Genomic DNA, 20,846 nt, shown 5'->3' on the forward strand with positions numbered 1-20,846 from the left:
GAACAGTGGTTCAATCCCATGAATCCTGAGGTACCAAACCCGGAAGGTTTCTGTGGGCCAGATACCCAGTGGATAATGAAGTGTCTGAAATCGAGTCCATTTGTTGGTTTATGCCAGATGACCAACTGATCCTGAATTATTCTAATTTTCTGTTTCTCACTCTGTAGAATTGGGCTTGAGTCACTAATAGAAATTAGTTTTACAAATGAAGGGATATGGCAATTATCCCCCATCCATCTTAAAAATTTCTTACTGTTTTTCAGAAAAAGGTGTCCAAATATGGGGGAATAGTGAATGCATAAAAATGTTCAGAGATGTAAAGCCTTATATTGGCACACATTAAAGGTATCTTGCATGGTTATAAGAATCTAACTGCTGTCTTCAGCCATGCACAGATTGCCCCCAGACTCCTTCTAGTGTAATCTGATTTTCTTGCAAAATTTCTCCCTGGCAAGGCTGTCAGCTTCTTTTTCCCAGAGGAATGGCAGCCCCTGCACCTGGTGCATGGACGAGCAGTGCAGCCCCTGCAGCCCCGGCCCCACAGCCAGTCCCCGCAGCGCATGCCCTGCAGCCCAGGCCCCCCAGGCCCCCCAGGCCAGGCTCCTCAGTGCAGGGTCTGCACGCAGGACCCGCAACACAGGACCCGCAGCGCAGACCCTGCAGTGCAGGCCCCACAGCCCAGGCCCTGCAGCCCAGGCCCCCCAAGCCCCACAGCCCAGGCCCCCCAGGCCAGGCCCCACAGGCCCCGCAGCCCAGGCCCCGCAGCCCAGGCCCCACAGCTCAGGCCCCGCAGCCCAGGCCCCACAGCCCAGGCCCCGCAGGCTCCGCAGCCCAGGCCCCCCCAAGTCCCACAGCCCAGGCCCCACAGCCCAAGCCCCGCAGGTCCTGCAGTCCAGGCCCCCCAGGCCAGGCCCCGCAGCCCAGGCCCCACAGCCCAAGCCCCCCAGGCCAGGTCCCGCAGCGCAGGCCCCCCAGGCCAGGCCCCACAGGCCCCCCAGGCCAGGCCCCGCAGGCCAGACCCCGCAGTGCAGCCCCCCCAGACCCCGCAGCCCAGGCCCTGCAGGCCCCGCAGCCCAGGCCCCCCAAGCCCCACAGCCCAGGCCCCACAGCCGAGGCCCCGCAGCCCAGACCCCGCAGCCCAGGCCCCCCAGGCCCCGCAGCGCAGGCCCCCCAGGCCCCGCAGCCCCCGCGCCAGCAGGCGGCGCTCTGCCCCCGCAGATGCAGCCGGGCGCCCCCGCCGCCCGCCCGCCGGCGCTGCCCGCTTCCCGCTGCGGCGGGAGGAGCCGGTGCCTCATCGAGCGCTGCCTGCTGCCGTGAACGGAACAACACCGGGCCTTCATTAAACGATTCCCGTGCAGTATTGAGAACCGTCTGGCACTGCTGTCTGAAAAAACGTTACACCTAGGCTGTTCCAAGTGACATCTCCAAATTCAGCCCGGAAATCAGATTAGAGAAATAAAATTTGGGTTTTTTTCCCTATTTTTTTGAGGTTGCTGCCTTTGTACGTGTAATAGCAGTCTGATCGTACCCGTCTTACCCGTACCTACACTGCTACGGTGTGTAGGAATTTTAGAGTAAGCTTTTAAATGATTTGTGAACCTGTAAGTTATGCTCACTCTGCTCTATGGCTCAGAAGCTACCACAGTCCTGACAAAGCATTTGTGCCTTGCATGTTAATTACAGTTAATTGGCACTATTCTTTGGAGCCCAGAATGCTGTGTGCCTTTCCACACAGGCAAGGTTGTGTAAAGATTGAAAACTCAGCCCTTGCCAGAGTCAATTTGATTCTCTTGTTTGTGTGGAACATTCACGCAGCAATAATAGAGAGGAAACACCTCGAAGGGTAGAAAAATGTGACTGTGAAATATAATGTTTGGCAAGAAGACTTAAAAATGGACGTAGCATCTGCAAATTGTTCAGCTCAAAGAGCATCTGTGGAAGGGGGACAGGTGACTGGTTTATACTGCGTTTATTCTACTTCTGTTGAAAAGTTTCACGGGTATACAGCGCTGGTTAGGGCAAAGTAATGGGACGGATAATGAGTACTGCATCCTCCTTTTGAAAAGATATAAAATGATTGGGATGTTCATGTTCTACAGGCTGAAGTTCGGATGCATTGTGCCTCTCTGCTAGCATGGTCATCCTCCGCTTGCCATGCCATGATCCCTTCTACCTCCTGGGACATTTAAACATGAGCCCGCTGCTCCTCTGGGCTCACTCGGGACAGGTTTCATCCCTGAATTCTGGCTCCAAGCATTTGCATCGCTGTGCTGCCAGTTCAGTGTGCTGCAGCGGGACAGCAGCACCCAGCTGCGCCCACTGTTTACTTTCGGCCAGTTTCTAGACCCCTGGCGAGGAGGAGCTTCAGAGGCCCTTGGGAAGGCAGACTGGGAGAAGAAAGCTGTAACGAAATGGGCAAGGGGAGGTTGAGCAGTAAGGCTACAGAAATTGCAATAGTTTATAGGAAACGCCCTGGAGGGGCAAAGAAATACCAGGAGCTCTAGGAGTGACTGTCATACCGACAAGGAGGAGGCCTTGGTCATCCTGGTGGTGAAGTGGTGGTGTGCTTGCAACGCTGAAGCACTCCCTTACGAGCGCCGGGGAGGGAACCCCTTTCTGTACTTGTCTTTCTTTTAATCGTTCATGTGATTATACACCATTATACACCATTAACTACCGTGGTTCACTAGGGGATTTTCTGTCCCGTCATTCTAGCCTGTAGGTCACTAAAGGAATGGCTGGGTTTGCTTTTCATATTTCTTGAAAAACCCTTTCACTTCTACACAATCATTAAAAAAGAAAGTTACTGTTTTCGGAAATGTTTTGAATTAAACGTGAGCATAATTGAAAAGCGGTAGTAATATTTTTAGGAAACTTTCGAAAGGAAAGTCCATAAAACGTACTTTCCAAACATTGGAGTGTGGCTAGATATGAAACTTTTAATGCAATTTCATACGAATATTCATGGCATATTTCATGAAATATTCCCTGCCATTCTGATGAAGTATTTCCACACCTTGAATAAGATATAACTCTGGAATCACACAAATCAGACCGTACAAAATACTCATCTAATGTTTTGTGAAATATTTCAAATAACTCTATGAAATATTTGTGCTACCATCCGTGAAGTATTCGCTCTCAATACCCTGTTAAAGTCTTGAAATTCATAGCAATATTCATGGAGCGTTACACAAAGCAAGCAACACAGCCACAAGTTTAATCAGACGTAAGTATAAAATCACCAAAGGCAGGAACATAAGGCACCCTTGAGTACGTGTCCCAAGCAGCTGCCACTTTGGAGAAGGAGTTGTGCACTGGTACCTCCCAGCTCTCACGGAGCATTTCCACCTCGTTCTCACGAGCATTGGGCAAAACTCGGCACTTGGAACAGCAGCAGGTAGTGCTCCACGGCGTTTCCACTTACTACAAGGCAGCGACATTTCCCCTTTTGACACTCGGATGCTTTCTAATGTTATCCTTTAGCTACAAATAATTAACCAACTTCTTTCTAGCATGCATGTTATCAAGTAAAAGATTTAGTCACACATAAAGGATGAGCAGTCTCTCCAGGATTATAGGGAGAATACCAACAACATTAATGTCTGTTACAGTGATAGGAACAAACCAGCAGTTTTGTTGAATATGAGTTTGAGGGTCCCTGGCATTACCAGAGTCAGGACTGTTTCTAGAGCATCTGCATTCATATTAGTAAGTCTGCCATCGTGCTCATCCAGGTATTGCAGCCCTAGGCAATGGTACCCATTTCTACTAACACCTTGTGCAGGAGAAAGAGAGAATAGCCATCCAACATTTCTTTTTTCAGACTCCCAACCGTGTGTGTACAAAGCCCTCAACAAGCTCTGAACATTGGCCAACCTTGTAACACCTGCTGATACTACCTGTCCACTGCCCTGCACAGAAGTCCGATCTGTCTGCACCAGCCTGAGCCAGGCAAACAAGGACGGCACCTTACCCGCAGGAGCTCCGGTCCTCGGGCGGGCGGCACGGACTTTGAGCTGAGCCCTGCACAGACATCCAAAAATTTGGTCTGTCTTACCCAGCAACTCCGTAGATGCTGGTGGTTGTCCCAGGACCTTCCCCACCACTTGTCTCTTGCTTGATGAATTCAGAAGCAGCATTTCAGCCGCGGATGCTGACCCAGCTCCCACGCTGCGCAGCCTGACCTCCTGTGCCTCCCAGTGCCCCTGCGGCTGCTGCTGGTGAGACAGCTGTGGCCACCGCTTCCAAAGCCGCGTGAGAGCTGCTCCGCAGCACAGTGCAGGTTGGCAGCGCTGAAGCCACATGGCAGCAAGCTGTGAAAACTTCTCCACAGCTCCTGTGTATTTGCTGTGGCATTTGCAATGGCATGGAGCACTGTTTTCGTCTATGCTGGCTGGTAAGAGCGTGAAAACGACACTGGCCATGCAGAAGGAGCCACACGGTGACAAAAGAGAGAGAAGAATCGTGTGGATCTGAGGTTGGTTTTTAGCTGGTTTTGGCAATGTTCTCCAGAGGTACTTCAGAAAAAATCCCAGCAGTGGAGGTGGAATACTTGGACTATATGTTCAAACTTAATAATAAAAGGTCCCCGCCACTGGATGAAATACTGTGGGCTGTAGCGTAAACAGGGCTATGGAAACCACAGTCTGCAGCACTTACTGTGCCCCAAATCATAGTTTGAAAGAGGATCTCTGAGTAGCTGATCCCTTTCTGCTTGGAACTTGACTAGATTTGAATTAAAGAGTGTCCCTCTAACACTCTGAGCCACTCTAATGAGAAAAATAATCCCAAGTAGATTCAGGCCTTTATTACACTGGAAAAAAGTTTGATGGTAGTTTCTATCTCCAGTTACCCTAAAAAAGAAGCAAAATATTCTTTTCCCTTCTCCCATTTCTTGAAGTAGAGAAATTAGACTGCCAAAGAGGTTTTCTCTGCCATAGCCCTAAGACTTTTGTTGTCATGGGGATGTCAATTAATGGGGTTGGTTGTTATGTTCTTAACCTAGCTGTGCCAGCTAAACTTTTGCACGTAGACCAGGTCTTACACTAATCTGAAAACTTGTAAAAATAGAAACTGGGCTTTCTGTTTAATAAATTGTCTTCTGAAGACCTCACTGTACTTCTTAACGTTTTTCTCCTCAATACCATACTGTATTAAGTAAATGAATGTACAGGCACGTATTGCATAAATAGAGATTGGAAGATGTAGTAAACCCCACAGGTGTGGTTAATGCGCAGAGGTGTAAGCAGTCTGAACTCTATGGGCATAGCTGGCGGTGTGCAGATCCCGCAGGTGCACGTTGGAGGGTGCAGGCTGTTCCTGTGCCTTGTATGATCTGCAAAGACACTCACGTATAACGTAATGCACACATAGGTGCATATACAAAATGTCTGGCATCATGCATGTGCCAAATATATAAGCATGTGTGTAGTACATGCCTGAGTGCATGATTGCATATTTTGTTGGGTAAATACAAAATTGTTTATATTTTGTATGCTCATTTGTCATGAATGTGCAGAAGTGTATAGACTTCCATGAAAAGATTTTAGAGTATGCAATGCGATGCATGCATATGACTTAAAGCCTGGAAAGCATCTTTGTGAGCACACCTAACTAAACTGCACTGGCAATTTTATCTTTCCCATTAAAAATATTTTTTAATGATTTAAATACTCAATAGAGTTCTCCTGTGCCTACCAGGGAAGTTAGGATTGCTAAAGGACTGCAAAAAACCCTGGAGAGGAACAGATATTGCAGCATTTTCCTAGATGTTTTGCACTGGAGCTCTGCAGCTGTCTCCTCTACCCCAAGAATCTGTGCTCCTTGGAGCACATGAATATTCTGTGCTGAGTAGAAACCCTTGCCGTCTGCCAGCAAAATGTTGACAGTGTCCTTTGTTGGCTTCCCCAGGGAGTTCATGCAAATCACTTTGAAATACAACAAACCATAGGATCCTTAAATACTTCTAAACAAGACCAAATTAGAAGAAGGCTTCACATTGAAAACATAATTTTCAATTAGTGTCTATTCAGTGGGAATGGGACTTGGGAGGGGGGAGAGCTGGCATGTGAGATAAGCTGGATTTGTTAACATGCTTTGAAAATGCTTGCTGGCTAGCACGCCTTTTTTCCCTTGCAAATGCTCACCTTGCTGTAATTTGGTGACATTTCCACCGTTCAATATGCTCTGCTCTTGTACTTCCGATAGAAATGGACTCTGCCCACCAGGAGGTAGACTTGCGACAGCCATCAGCAGACTGCGTTCATCTGTCATGCCCACAGCTGAGCATGGCTGCACGGGCTGAAAGCTGGGAAAGAAACAAGTCATTTCTCTCCTCAGTCCATCCCTATTAGTCTCAACCGGTGCATTTATGAGCGCACTGAACAGGGAAGCTGATGACTGAATGGCCGGAGTGACAGCTCATTCCCTCCGGAACAGCACAGTGTGTCTTTGGTATAACTGGTGTGGGAGGTGGTTTTTCCATGGATAGACAGTGCTAGTCTGCAGGAAAGGCACTGGGGACCCTTCACCACCTGAGTGCGTTGTGTCAGTATTCCTCTCTCCTAACAGAGGAAGAGGAGCAAGTTGCTGCTGCAGCTATAACTACTGGAAGGAGAGGCATGAAGTACATCACAATTAGCTACTCTTTCTTTTACCCCTTATTCTTTTATTCTCTCTGCTCTCCAACATGTGGCAGCATTGAGTGTTTTTCCTAGTTTTATGAATAAGGGTGAATGTACCCGGTCCTTTTCTCCCTGCTTTGGTTTGCTTACTTACCTTACTTTGGCTTGGACCTCCTTTAGAAGACCTCCTTGCCTTATCTCATTTTCTTTTCCCTTCTCACCTTGTTTTTGTTGTTGCTCTTTTGTTAGAAATTATCCCTTCCCTGCCTTTAGTCTCAGGAGATATCAGCCTTGCCACCTCTTGGCACGGCTGTGCCGTGATGCTTGCCCAGTGGCTCGTTCGTACCTGCTGCGTAGGTTATCTGCCCTCTCTCTTGCATTTCAAGGCACTACGCTTGAGATGCTCTTTCACATCTCTCTCTGTGTCCCTGGGACCACAGGAATTCGTCGGACCCGTGCCTCTCAGCTCATCACCTGGCCGGCTGCTCAGTCCTGCTCACCTCACCACAGCCTGCCCTGAGATGAGGGGTGCTGCCTCAGGTCCACAGCCCGCCTTTCCTCTCCTTCTTTTTCTCTTCCGGCATCAGGGAGTGAGACATTGATGGTATCTGTCACGATCCGGAGAATCAGCACAGCACTTATCGGAATAAGCAATCTAAAAATTCCTTTATGAAAGTGAAGGCAGCCAGCATCTGGTATTGCCAGGGTTTCTCTGTCGAGACATGGAAGTTGAAGGACACGCACTTACTAGTTACGCCGACTGTGGTGAAAGTGTGAAGATTTTGTGACACCGTTACGAACACTGTACACGGTTGAGTTTCCCTGCTTTTTCAAAGGGAAAGAGCTAATTAAAATATGGACCTAAGCAAGTGACAGGGAAATGTAGGGAATATATATATAACGTTTATCAGGGAGTGAAAGGACTTTTTTGGGATATGTGATGAATACACCTCAGTGAAGACAAGGGGATGCCTTAATTTTTAATAGTGGAAGTGAGAACAAAAGAACCTTACAATGAAAAGTTTTTAAGAAAGTACTTTTAACTTTTTAAAACTTTTAAAAACTTCTGAAGAAGGACATAAAGATATATTTTAAGGATTTCTTAAAGAAATGTGAATATTTAATAGTCTTGCCTGCTGACAAAACCTTTCCTAAGTTTGCATGTGCATTTGCACTCAGGTATTCTTTCTGCAATCAGTTTGACAAAACCAGGCTATTTTGCTTCAGAAATACTTGCCTGTGTGCTTTTCACGTCTAAATTTCTTGACCTCCCTTAAAAACATACGCTCTCTGTGCATGACTGGTTTGGGTCAATTTTGTGTGGGCCATGGAAACATGCAAGGGGACTGTTACCTATCTGTCCAGTTCATTCCTATGAGAAAATACGCTAAAATTTAACTTTCAGAAGTAGACAGGAGTGTTGCAGAAAGGTTAGTCTACTGAGTATAAATGTCAATAAATTATTGTCATGCACATACACAGAAATATCAACATTGTATTTTGAGTAAAGTAAGTATAAGAGGAATTTCCTAGTAAGTCAGGCCGTTACTGGAACACTCCAGATAAATTTAGCACTAAAATTCACTTTTCTTACTTCTTTTATTCCCCTAGATTTTCAGTTCCATCATTTTCCTTGGCATATCTGTCCCGAAACCAGGCTAGAAGTTGTTCATTTATCATTTTCTGCCAATGCTTTAACTCTTTATTTACTTCTCACATCCTTTGTTTCTCTCATCTCTTTTCCAAAGCTCGGAGGCCAGAGGAGCTCATTATGTACACCCTCTTGTTATCTTTAACATCTCTGACAGAATGGTCTCAACTCTATAAGCTGGCCTTTTTCCTCTCTCCCCCGACATCACATACTCCAAACGAGCACCAGCTCCTTCATGTAGTGCCTCTTTCGTCTCTGCATCCCAAGCAACTGGTTCTCTAGTATAATTATATCCTTTCACAATGGAGATCTGCAACTACAATGCAATCTTACACGTACTATGGAAAACTGAGTATAAACCACAGTAAAGTGCAATATTCACTTTAGAACAATGTTAGAGGCATCGTGTTATCTCACGACAGTTTGGGAGAGGCACAGTGGCTTGGCCTCGATTCCCACTTCGTCTTTTTCGAAAGGTGGGAACCAGTGACTAGTGAAGATACCTGAGGGTGAGCAAAGTTTGTGGACTGGCTAAACTTTTTCCCTTACCAATTCACTCTGAGTCTGTGACAACAGGGAGCCACTGAAACATCTTCTCAGCTTTTACCTAGTGCTGACCAAACCAGCCATTTCTCAGTCCAGACCGAACAAGCTTGATGAGAAGATCCTCTGCAGCTGTGGATCTCGTCCTCATTTGTTCGATGCGGCATTGAGAATCACCTCCTGGAGGGAACAAACCCTCTTCAGCTTGGGAAACAGTCCGGGCTTCTGCTTCTGGCAGGGGTTCAAATGTCTTGGTTATTTACTGCTTATAGTTTGGCTAATAATACAGTCTGGAGCATGAAGAGCTCTGAAAGAGAGACCTATGCTTCCCCTATTAAGATACAGAAGTGGCAGAAATATCAGCCACTGGCAAGGAAACAGCAAAATGTTAAGCTGCTTGACATGCGCTTTATAGAAGTTTACAACACAGACTGTTTCCTCATTAGTCTTATCGGTCCCAGTGAGCCATTCCAGCTAATCCCTTTCTCCTGCCATTGAATTTGGCCCTTCCGGCAGCCAACTCAACCAGCAATGGGTTATTTATATGTAACTTGCAAAAAAGCAAGACAAAATTAAATCTCTGAATCACAAATTGAACAGAGACTTTCAAGTTTCTGGGAAACACCTGTGGTTTTCTCAGAACTCTCCATGTCATAGATTAATGCCTCTGATATCCTGTGCAAAATAGGAATTAAGCTGGTCTGTTCTCTCTTCTGGATTTGTTTAGTCTTTCCTGGAGCCAACAGGCAACCTGGTTTAATTGTCATCTCACATATACCGCAAGTGATGTATAAAGGGGAATTTTCAACCAGTCTTGATTATTCAAGATCCATGGGCGCTTTTTGACCATGCTGGTGCTCAAATCAGATCTCAGTTCTCATAGTCCCTCTTTATATGTAAAAGAGGAACGTGAATCTCTTGCATCGGATATTCACATGTGACCCTTTCCCACCTGGATGCCAGAAAAGTTTGGAATCAGAGTTGAACTCAACCAAACTTTTTGGTTCGTCCCTATTAAAAGCCTGTATAACTTCAATTGCATTTTTAATTGTAAACAGGCTGTGGGTTTTTCTGTGCTCTTCTGAACAGCTGCAGCGTTCTCCCCTGTGTTTGCTGCATTTCATTGGCAAGTGAAAGGATTTATGAAAGGGATTATATGACATTGTTGCCTGCGATAGCAGAGGCCTGGGCTCAATGACCTAGGCAGTCCCTGCCAATCCTGCGTCCCTATTTTCCTGTGATTCCTGTAGAGTTTGTAAATTGTATTAGGATTGCTGGCATGAAAGCCACAATGCTAATCCGTTTTATTATTGCTTTATCCATTTTGAGCTGGCATATCCATATCTCAGTGCTTGATTTTCTGTTGTCTTGACGCTTATGCCGTCGTTTAAACTAACCCATAAAGGGTGTCAGAACTCAACTGAATCAGGATGCAAAAGCTTGACGTTCGTTTTGCACAGATGTAAAATGATTACCTAGGCAGGGGGAGATCAGTCTCCCATGTATGTTTTGATACACCAAAGCTCCAAAGCCATTTTTGGGCTGTTGGGCTGTGAAGTGTCCTCTTTCAATGATTTAACACTTCAGAGTACAGACACCCCTGTGCAAACAGAGGATTAGGATGTTCCAGGCAGCGGATTATGAAAGCAGGAGAACTTTCACGCAATGAAGAGCTTCTTTGCAAGAGAATTACCGTCGTAAACAAACACGTAGTTCTGAGAGCAAATGGACTAATGAAGTCTGGTTTCCTGTGGTTTTGTGTATTGTGGTTGGATTTTCTAGTATCTGGTAGCGTACCAACTACAGGGGAGGCACTTCAGACTGCTTTCTTCATGTGGCCTATCTAGTGCTGAGTGAGGATGACCATATCTCAAAAATCCTCATTTTCTCAGATAGGAAAAATACCAGGTAAGAGCAAAATTTACTTCCCAGCGTTGCCACTGGGGCACACTAACCGTGAGGAAGAAGCTGTAGCCGTTCCTCCCATCTGTCCGTTTATATGGCCTGGTACAGTGCTCTACCATTTGATTCGGGAAGAAACGTGCTGCTGTGTACCCATCTGTATCGCGGGCCACAGCCGGTTCTGCGGCTGTTTAGCTGGGAGAAGCTAATAATTTAGAGACAGGACTGCACATACTTTCTATGAGATGTTGGCTGCTCTTACAAGTGCTTTTCTAAAGCATGCTCTGCCTGCTTTCTGTCACCCTGGAGCTCATCACAGAATAAGCATTTTTTTTTGTAATGATGAGGGTGTAATAAAGCACCCGTGACCCGCTCAAACATGTGAATCTTCAGTGTGACTCTAAATAACTTCTCAGCTCTTTCATTATATTAAGGCCCCGAAGTGGGCATTTTGTTGGCCTCTTTGGAGTAGGGAAAATTAGATTGCTTTACACTGCGTGGGTATTTTATTATAATAAATGCATTGAAGATTGAGCTCTTTAATTAAATATCTAGAAAAGAAAGGGAAGGATCTACTATTGAAGCCCTTGGGCCATTTCAAGGAGAGGGTGAGGGTTAGAATGAGCTGGAGGAAAAGGAATAAAGCAGCTTCCTGAAAGACTTCCTCCTTAATACTCATTTTATGTCCAAACATCATGGGAAGCAGGATGTTTTTTTGGTGGAGGACACATCCCAGGACCATCACAGAGAGAAAATGATGGTGTCATTGGGGTCAGCATCATCTTTTGTCTTTCCTGAGTCACTTTCTGGGAAGGTTCCCAAAGCAACTGAACAATGACAGTTTGGCTTTCTGCCCTCTGGAAACCTGTGTGTAAATGTTGTGGTCTCCTTTTTGTGCCTGGCAAAGTGAAGCGCTGCAAGGTGACAGAGCAAGGTGACAGCAAGGAGATCAATGGCCTCTGAAAACAATGTTCCTGCACCCTCTCTGCTTCCGTCTGTGGTGTGAATGCAGCTTGCCAGTTATGTGTATTTGCAAATTTAGAAAAAAATCTACCTGTTTTTTTGCTGGAGAACCAGAAAGGTGGACTGGCAACTTCCACATTTCAAACGGAGGGGCTGGGAGGTGTTACACTTCTGATATATATAACCTTTCTCCCAGGCTGGGTGGCCAGTACCAGCGTGGGCCTCCTATAGGAGTAACACACAGGGCTCAAACACACAGAAAATTGGGGAGATTAAACACCTCCCAATGGAAACTTCGACAGGCAATACTTCCCTCATAAACACTGAGTTTGCGTATGAAATAAAAGCGTAAAGGAAGAAAGGACACAGCTAGTCTGTGGTAAAATACAACAAATCAAGTCAAGAACACGTGAATGATAAGCACAACACAAGCCCTCCAGTCTCTTTGGCAGCTGTTCATTCAGCCTCCCAACTTGCCAGCATAAATCCTCAACATTCAAGAGGCCCTTTTATACCTTTTATACCTTTTCCCCTTCCTGCTGCAGTGTCCACTTACAGCTTGATGTCAGATGTTATAATGTAAGGGATGCACCTGAACTAGTTCACCTCAAGCTCAGATGAAGAATGCTGCCTGACTTTTATGAGGAGATATTTTGGTGTCACCAACATGTAGTCTCTCGTTGATCTCACCACCGGGGCCCTAAAGCCACCCACCATTTCATTACTACCTCTAGTCTTGGAACCTTATGAGGAGCGGCTGAGGGAACTGGGGTGGTTTATCCTGGAGAAGAGGAGGCTGAGTGCAGACCTCATCGCGCTCTACAACTACCTGAAAGGAGGTTGTAGTGAGGTGGGGGTTGGTCTCTTCTGCCAAGTAACAGCGATAGGACAAGAGGAAATGGCCTCAAGTTGCGCCAAGGGAGGTTTAGATTGGACATGAGGAGAAATTTCTTTACTGAAGAGTGATCAGGCCTTGGAACAGGCTGCCCAGGGAAGGGGTGGAGTCACCATCCCTGGAGGTATTTAAAAGATGTGTAGATGAGGTGCTTAGGGACATGGTGTAGTGGGCATGGTGGTGTTGGGTTGATGGTTGGACTCGATCTTAGAGGTCTTTTCCAACCTTAATGATTCTGTGATTCTATGGTTCTATGATTCTATAACTGTTACCATGTAGGCCATCTCTCCCCGCTGTTTGCCTTGCTGTGCTGTGTGTCAGTAGCACTAGCACCTAGCCAGCTTTTGCACATCGCAGTCCTAAGATGGTGGTGGGTTATATCCCCCTGTTGCTGCTACTGCTGCCTCAGTATTAATGAATTCAGCTATTATTGAGTCACTGGACTGGAAGAATCCACCTCCTCGTCACTGACTCTAGAAGTGTCTTCACATCAATTCAAGAGATATTTCACTTAGCCTCATTCACAGTGGTTTCAGCTCCAGTGGCTGTTGGATGTACTGTGAAAAGTGGTGGTGGGGACGAGGTTCTTACAGGCTTCTCAGTTTTGTATATGTTTCATTTTTAACGGATGCCAATTGACAGAACAGCTATAGTGCTTCTGGTTTTGGGTACATTTAAGGTAGAATCAACCAAAAATGTTCGTGCTGCCAGGTTGGGTGAAGTTTAAAAGGGCTATGGTCCAGACCCACAAACTTAGTTCAGATGAGCTATTCCGAGGAATCACTCACCCTTGGGAAAGTAGGCTTGCAGCTCCATCACGGACAGTGCAGTAAAATGGCACAACAGCTCCTACTTGTCTTTTTTCCAAACATGTTCCAGAGAGGCGTGAAGAGAGGCAGAATACTCAGGGCTGACTTGAAGTAGCATCCTTTGGTAATTAAGATCTGACTGGCTGAATGACTCTGATGAATTTCTGAAGCACTGAACTGAAGGACCAGGAGCAGATTCTCTTTTGGCATGCTAATACAAGCCTGTGCTGTGAGCTGCTCCAAAGAACCATGTAAATGCAAATGAAGCTAGAAGATGAGTTTATGGAACAAATACCAAGTTTGTCTCTCATTCTCTTTGCTTTGATCTCTGCTACCAATTAAAAGATAAAAAACTTTTACAGCACATATAAGTCCAATTAGATCTTGTAATGAAATCCTCAAGTGCTACTGAGGTGGAACTTGCAATAATTAGTTTTGATACATAAATAAAATTTCCAGATGCAATTTGTTCTTTTAAGCTCATGTTCCTCTTTCAGTTCATAGTGTTTTATTATTTCACTGATGTGTGAGAAGTAGCTTCCAATGTTTCTGTTCCCTTGGTTCTTACAGCCTCTATGCTATTGCATTAAAAAGAACGAGAAGTAATGACAAATCTAATAAGTAATTATTCTAGTGGCAATGCTATAAATTGGAATTCTAACTTTAAGAGGTGAAAAACATTCATAGCCCCTTAGTTTCACACCTTCGTCCATTCAGGGAAGGACAAAGAAACTACTGATCATCGAGGCACTGAAGGCACAACATAGATTTGGCAAGTGAACTGTCAGAAGCCGTGGCTGGCTGAGATGCTGTGCTTGGAGTTATGATGAGTGTTGTGAGTAGCTAATAATTTCACAGGCTGCAGTAAGGACCCTCCGTTTGGTGAGGTTATTTGTATAAAAACCCAAATATCTGTCCCATATCCCCCCCAAAAGATTTAATGAAGTTATGCAGGTAGAGCTCAAACCATACATATTAAGTAGAACTTTTTCACTTGCTGCTTCACTACACTCCTTTAAGACTTATTTCCATTTAAACAAAGTAAGATACAGTCTTGTAGTTTACGCTGGAAAAACAATACACAGAAAGGATGGTCTTCTGGCTAAGAAATGGCACAAGAAGTTGAGATTGTGCAAGCCCCCTTCTCCATACTGCACATGTTTCTGAGTTGATGTAGACCATCATTTAGGGTGAGATTTTGGGGCATTCGCCTGTCCCTTCAGAGGACTAATACTTTGTGCTGGCAGTTTAGGTCATTCAGGTGCTTAAATCCCTGTTTTGAAGGAGCAATAATGGTGTTGTGAAACTAAATACATGAATATTTATAAGAAACATATGGAAATCCAGATAAAAGTTGATTCAGTCGTTCTTAAACAGTAACGTTTTATGGTGTATGTACCATGGTACTGGGAGCTGAGTGACTGCACACAAAAGATAGGGAGATGCTAATTACCATTGCTCATGTCCCGCTTATCTTCAACAGCCATAGACATTCAAAGGGCAGGGGCTCTCAGAGTCTTGCAGGATTCAAGGCATAGTATTGCAGACGCTACCAGGTCTGCCTCTTCTAAAAAACTCTGTGCCCAGGCTGCTGCATTTCCACCTCAAAGGACGCTTCTCTGGACTCCAGCCTTGGCTGCCTTATCAGTGTACTTCTCATGCTGTCTTCTTGCTTTCTCCTGCCTGACACTCTGGGCAAGTAATCTTAGCTCTGTCAAAATAATTTAATGCTACATCCTCGCTGCATGTCTCAGGTTTTATCTTTGCTGCCATAAAGGGAAACTCAGGTAAGGTCTGGGCATGTACCTTTCAGACCTAAGTCAGTGCAGACAACAGAAGAAGGAAAGGCCAGGCTTATCACCCCCCAACACAGCCTATGGCCACGAGAAACCTTTCTGAGAAGAAATCCATCAACCTGCAAGGGGCTGGGAGTGGTGGAGATGATACAACAATGTGGCTTATACTCCATGATAGCCTCTGTTGATTAAAACACCTTCCTGCCCCAAATACCACAGAAGTCCATACAAAGGACTGCTCACCTGATTTGTTCTCTAAATACGTTTGAAGTTAGCACAGGAGGGCCAAGCCTCTGACCCAGCGATAACGTTTGTTCCAATGGGAATATTTTCAGCATCCCAAATTGTCGATCCAGCCCGATGTATGCTGCCTGCTTTAGCAATCTTGCTAAAAACTGCACAGTCTTAATCTCTTGGGCCACATCAGGATTGCATCAATTTCCACGGCTCTCGGTGGGGATGCACACAACTTGCTTCATTCCATCTCGTCTGAGATGTTTAAGTCAAGTACTTCCACTGGGGATCAAAATATACCAAGATATCTATAATCAAGGGAAGGAAAGAGGGGCATCTCCAGAGGATAACTCAGATTTAGCTAGTGAGAGGCACTTTTGTAGAAACATCCCTTCGATTAACAGAACATGACAGCTAACTGAAGTAACACCTGTAGTCCGGAAGCCATATAGATGCGTTAACATGGCTCTGTATCCCAAATTTACAACAAAAGCACATCTCTGAAATGCGGCGGGTTTGAATGATATCCACTGTTTATGCACTCCTTCCGAAGTACAGCTGGAGCCAAGCCAATTTACAATGTCGTTTCAGTACCTTGCAAGTAACTGTCAGTGAACTCCCGGCGCAGAATACCGCTAACAGGAACATGGTTACAAAAGGCTGCTTTCCTCACAGCCAGCAGACAACAGGCGTTTTTCATCCCGGGACTGTTTAGGCAGTGAAGGTAGCGGCCATTCAGTGGGATGCTCCTTAGTGTAATTTGCAATAAATTAGTGAAAGCAAAAGAAAAAACTTGCTTATGATCGCTCTCAGCAATCATGACCATAACAAAAGGCCATTTATAAACTGAATCAATCAGAATCTTAATTCTTAGAGGGCAAAAGAAATATCCAAGTACCAAAGATACCGAATCCCATAAAAAACATGTGCTAAGGACATATTACAGGCTACCATTTATAGGATAAGCAAGTTTCATTAAGAATTGCAGGGAATCTGAATATTCGCTGCATGTCATCCTCAGTGAGTCATCTTCATTCAGCAAACAAAGGTGAAATGTCCTTTTCAAAACCGCCGCCAGGAGCCAGGCTTTCTTTAGCAGCAGGGCAATCCAAGGTGTCTGGTCTCGGTGCTTATTAGAAAGTCTGTAAAAACAAAACAGCGCTCGGAAGCAGCCCGGCAGCCTCCGCTTAGCCCTCGTGCCCAGCCCCGGCAGCCAGCAGGGACACGGGGGGGACTGTGACCCCGGATCTGCCAAACCAAAGCAGGGCATTCCTCAGCTTGGAGGAGCAGGTACACCAGCAGCGGGCATTTCCAGTGTTCTCAAGGAAAAAAAGGGCAGTGGATGATAATGTCCCAGAGCAGAAATAATCTTTTTCTTTTTTTCACTTCTTAAAAACGCTCAGACCCGTAGTGACACACAGCTTCCCTGAGTACATGCCTCCCTTAGAGAATGGTAAGATGGGCGACAGAAGGCATCAAGAACAACAGCGCGTTCGGTCCTTGTGTGACGGCGGCACCCGCTCTCGGTCAGCAATGGCAAAACTCCCAGCTGAGGCTCCATTCCCTCCTGTCCTTGGCAGGGCGGTGCGGACACTGCGCTGGGTACCGCTCTTCCAGCCAACAGCAGTGTGCTGTGGTGCCCTGTCCCCTTGGTCAAATAACGACAGAATTAAAACAGGAGCGGAGGTGCTAACAGAGACACAAAATAAGACTTTGTTCCTTACACACGCAGAGCTCTCCCTTCTCCCTCATCACAGAGATTTCCTCAAGCCTGCAAACATGCTTTTAATTGGGGAGTCTAAACCATCAATCGTATAAAAGAGCTTGCCACATTCTGCACTGCCTACCACCTGCCTATAAGGAAAAAATAGGAAGTACCAAAGGAGCATATGAATTGAATTGTGTTGAAAATTTACTCAGTCAATCTTTCGGGACCAATTCTTGTCTCTCAGAACTCATTTCATTGCACTATTTGTCTTGGTAATATAACCAGAAGTGCTTTCTTCCTTCTGGGAATTGAAACGCCTCTTGCAGTAACCTCTCCTGCTCAGCAGCTGAAAACATAGGGGCCGTATTACCTACCGGGCAAATTCTCAGCCATTAACACCTTTCTACTCTCCCTCATGGCCCACTTTAAGGCACCCTCTGTCCTTAACAGAAACAGACAGCTGTTGGGCCCGTTAAACCATTCTTTCAGAGATGCCCCATCCAGTCTACGCCAGAACTAGCGTGCCCTGCTGTCAGCAGTGGAAAGGGAGAAGATGGTGAAATAGCAGCCTTTGCACAGTTTGATCACCACAGCCAGTTAAACGTTGCTGATGTTTTCCTTTGTTCCTGAAGAAAAACGGATTTGCTTGTAGCTAAAGCCTCTAGTAAGAAATGTAGTTCTGAAACTGCAGATTTTTGGTTGCTGTTAACAAAGAACCAGGAGCTGGATGGGAACTTCTGGCTGGCTCTGTCAAATTTCAGTGTGATGCCTCAGCCAGACTGAAGTCCGCTCTGTGGACGCAGACAGCAGTGATCTGAAGGTTACGTTCCTATATCTAAGCAGTATGGGCCTCTTGCGCCTTGGGGCCACTCTCATCGGCTGTTGTAAATTATGCTCGTAGCAACTGCTTGGCCAGTTCAAGAGTGCAGGAGGGAGGCTGGATGGGCTTATACGGGGATTTTCCTGTAGAAGAAGAATAACTTTTTGCTGATGAATACAGCCCTGCTGTGGCAAAGAGAGATTCGGTGGAGAGAGGAGGAAGGGGCAAGAGTGAGGCAGTCAGATTGGAGAAGCGATATAGAGAAGTATGGCCTGTGTGGACGGAGGATGCAGGTGTTTGAGACACTAGCGAGAAGAGGCGTTAAGACAAGGAGGGTCTGGTGTGCAGGCAGGTGACACTCTTCAGTTAGCTCTCAGCTACCGGTATTTTTGCAAAGACGTATCTTCTAACATATTTGTATTGATCTTTGAAGTACAAGAAAACCCGAATGACAAGAACTAGACTTTCTTCCTGTCTTAAATATTCCCCCCAAAGGGTCTGTTCCCAAACATCCTCGGTATCATCTCTTGCCTTTTCCTGATACTTCTTTCGAGTCTTATTCTAGAAGATTGATTTGTTTGTAGTGTGCATGGGAAATCCTCACATGTCCGCTCTACACAAGCCTCTAGTCCAAGCAATTTCTCACCTGCCGCTACTGTGATCTATGGGAACAATATATATTGATTAGTGGCTGGACATGAAACTGTGCAAGGCTGAAGGACGCTTCTTTATTGAGAACCAATTCCCTGCTTGCTCCATTTTCCTGTTATGAGCTCCAGAAGCAAAGATTAATGACAGCTGTTCCACTTGTTTAAACAGCTGATGTCTCAGGCCCAGATCCCACCTGGGGCTCCCTTCTGGACAATAACAACAGACCATTACTGAGCTAAGCAAAAAAACACCATAAAAAATAGCAAAGTTTCAGCTTCCAAGTTGGCAAAGAAAAGAATTTCTCCAGGAGCAGAAAACCCGTTGAAGGACAGAAAATGAGAACCACTACAGGTAGCAACGGAATTTTTACTGTAGTCCATTACTATTGTATTTTCATAGATGCAGATTGCAAAATGCAGGCATTGCTGGGGTGAGATGCAGCTGTTGGATATGAAGAGACACAATTGCCATAACTGTATGATGGATGTGTTCACAGTGAATGAAATGTAGAAAATGACAGGGCCAATGATAATAGATGGGTAGATAAGAGGAAGAAGCTGGAAGAATGTAACAACCAAGAATAATAGGAAAAAAGGCATATGGAGCTATTTCGGGCACCTACAGCAAGTGGTTTTGATACACAGAATAAAGAGGGTATAGACAGGCCAGCAGAGCTGGACCATGGATTAAAATCAGTGCGTTAAGGACAGGTAACCTGGGAGCAAGCCTGGCATTTCTTGCTCCACACCCAAAGACCTGGCTGAAGATATATATGGCCCAAAGAAAGGACACAGGTTGCTTTGCTCCTTCTTTGGCACCAAGAGGACGGCAATAATAATGAAGGATGGAGAGACTGTGTTGCTGCAGCATGTGCTACAGTCATTCTTTGGTTAGAGGACTTTAAGTTCCAAGAGTTTCGCTCTGTTATTTTTTACCAGTACAAAATTAGTTTATTGGAAAAAGTGGTCAGGAATAACAGCTAATTAAAAGGACTGCTTGAAATACTCCTACAAGTGAGTACTAAGAGTTCATTGTTTTCTGCTTCTTTAAAAGCTCCACAGATTTATTGGGTTGTTACTATAACATAACATTTTTTTAAATGCAAAATTCCACACTTAGCTCTCAGGTACAATCAGAGAAGTAAGAAATAGGCATCATGCAGCCACCAAGCCTTCTGATTATATTTTCTTGCCTCATTCCACATGAAAAACACCAGCTGAGCCTTGAGTTACATTGCAAACCATTGAACTAATGAATGTTACGTCTTGTGGCTGCCATTAGCTTGCAGAGATGGGGGAGGTTGGAGGGTGTTATTTGACTGCCATTTGTTTGACTAAGGAACAAAAAAGGAAAGGAAATACTGCACCCTCCACCCCTGCCATCACCACTTTGTCTATCTCCATCTGTCATCCACGTAGGCTCTGAGTGATTAAATTTATAAGCACTTTCAGGCACATTGAGTGAGTACTGCTGAATCAGGAGAATCACAGTCTGGTCTCAGCAATAAGTTAATCTTTTAATCCTTGTGTTAGTTAAAAGGACTTCTATAAGTCCTTGGTAAGAACCGAGCTGTTACTTTCAGAGAACTCGTAAGCACCAGACCAGAGGACCTAGGTCTTAGATCCCAGTTTCCGCACTCTGAGGCTTTGGGAAGGAGGGATGAAGAAAACGTTATTTATCAGCGGTGACCTTCTTTGTCTCCTTTTCCTTGTTTTGGGCTAAGGAAAGCTGCTGAACCTCACCAATGAGGTGAGGAGCCGGGCTGGTTTGGCATAGCCCCTCTGACGTCTTCAAATGGACAAACAGAAGAGTCTGGAAAGGGCTCATCCTGCGAGGCGCGTGGCCTCAGCGAGCTGCACCAGGAGCTCTTGTCTGCTGACCGGGCTGCACGGCAAAAATGGCAGAGTGTTACCCCAATATTGGTGATTTGATAAAAGTGCCATTGTCCGGACTGCTTGGGACACAAACAGAGATGGGAACTTCTCCCTGGAAATTTTGTAGTTTTTATTTATATGTCAAAGAAAACCCTGGCTTTTTGTGCCTACTTAATGCTGCTGCTTTGGGCCTTTTTGCAACTGTCAGGCTTCTGTGTGTATCTTGATGCATCAAAGAGGTCGTCTTGTAAAAGTCAAATAACACATCCTCAAAGGCTGAAATTTTGAGACATCAGCTAAAGGGCTTTAAGGAGAGAAGATGGTGGCAAGTTGCATAAAATCCACATGTATTCTGCTCAGAAACAGCTCGAGAG

Source organism: Calonectris borealis, chromosome 5 (genome assembly GCF_964195595.1).
Source record: "Calonectris borealis chromosome 5, bCalBor7.hap1.2, whole genome shotgun sequence".
NCBI classification, from domain to species: Eukaryota; Metazoa; Chordata; class Aves; order Procellariiformes; family Procellariidae; genus Calonectris; species Calonectris borealis.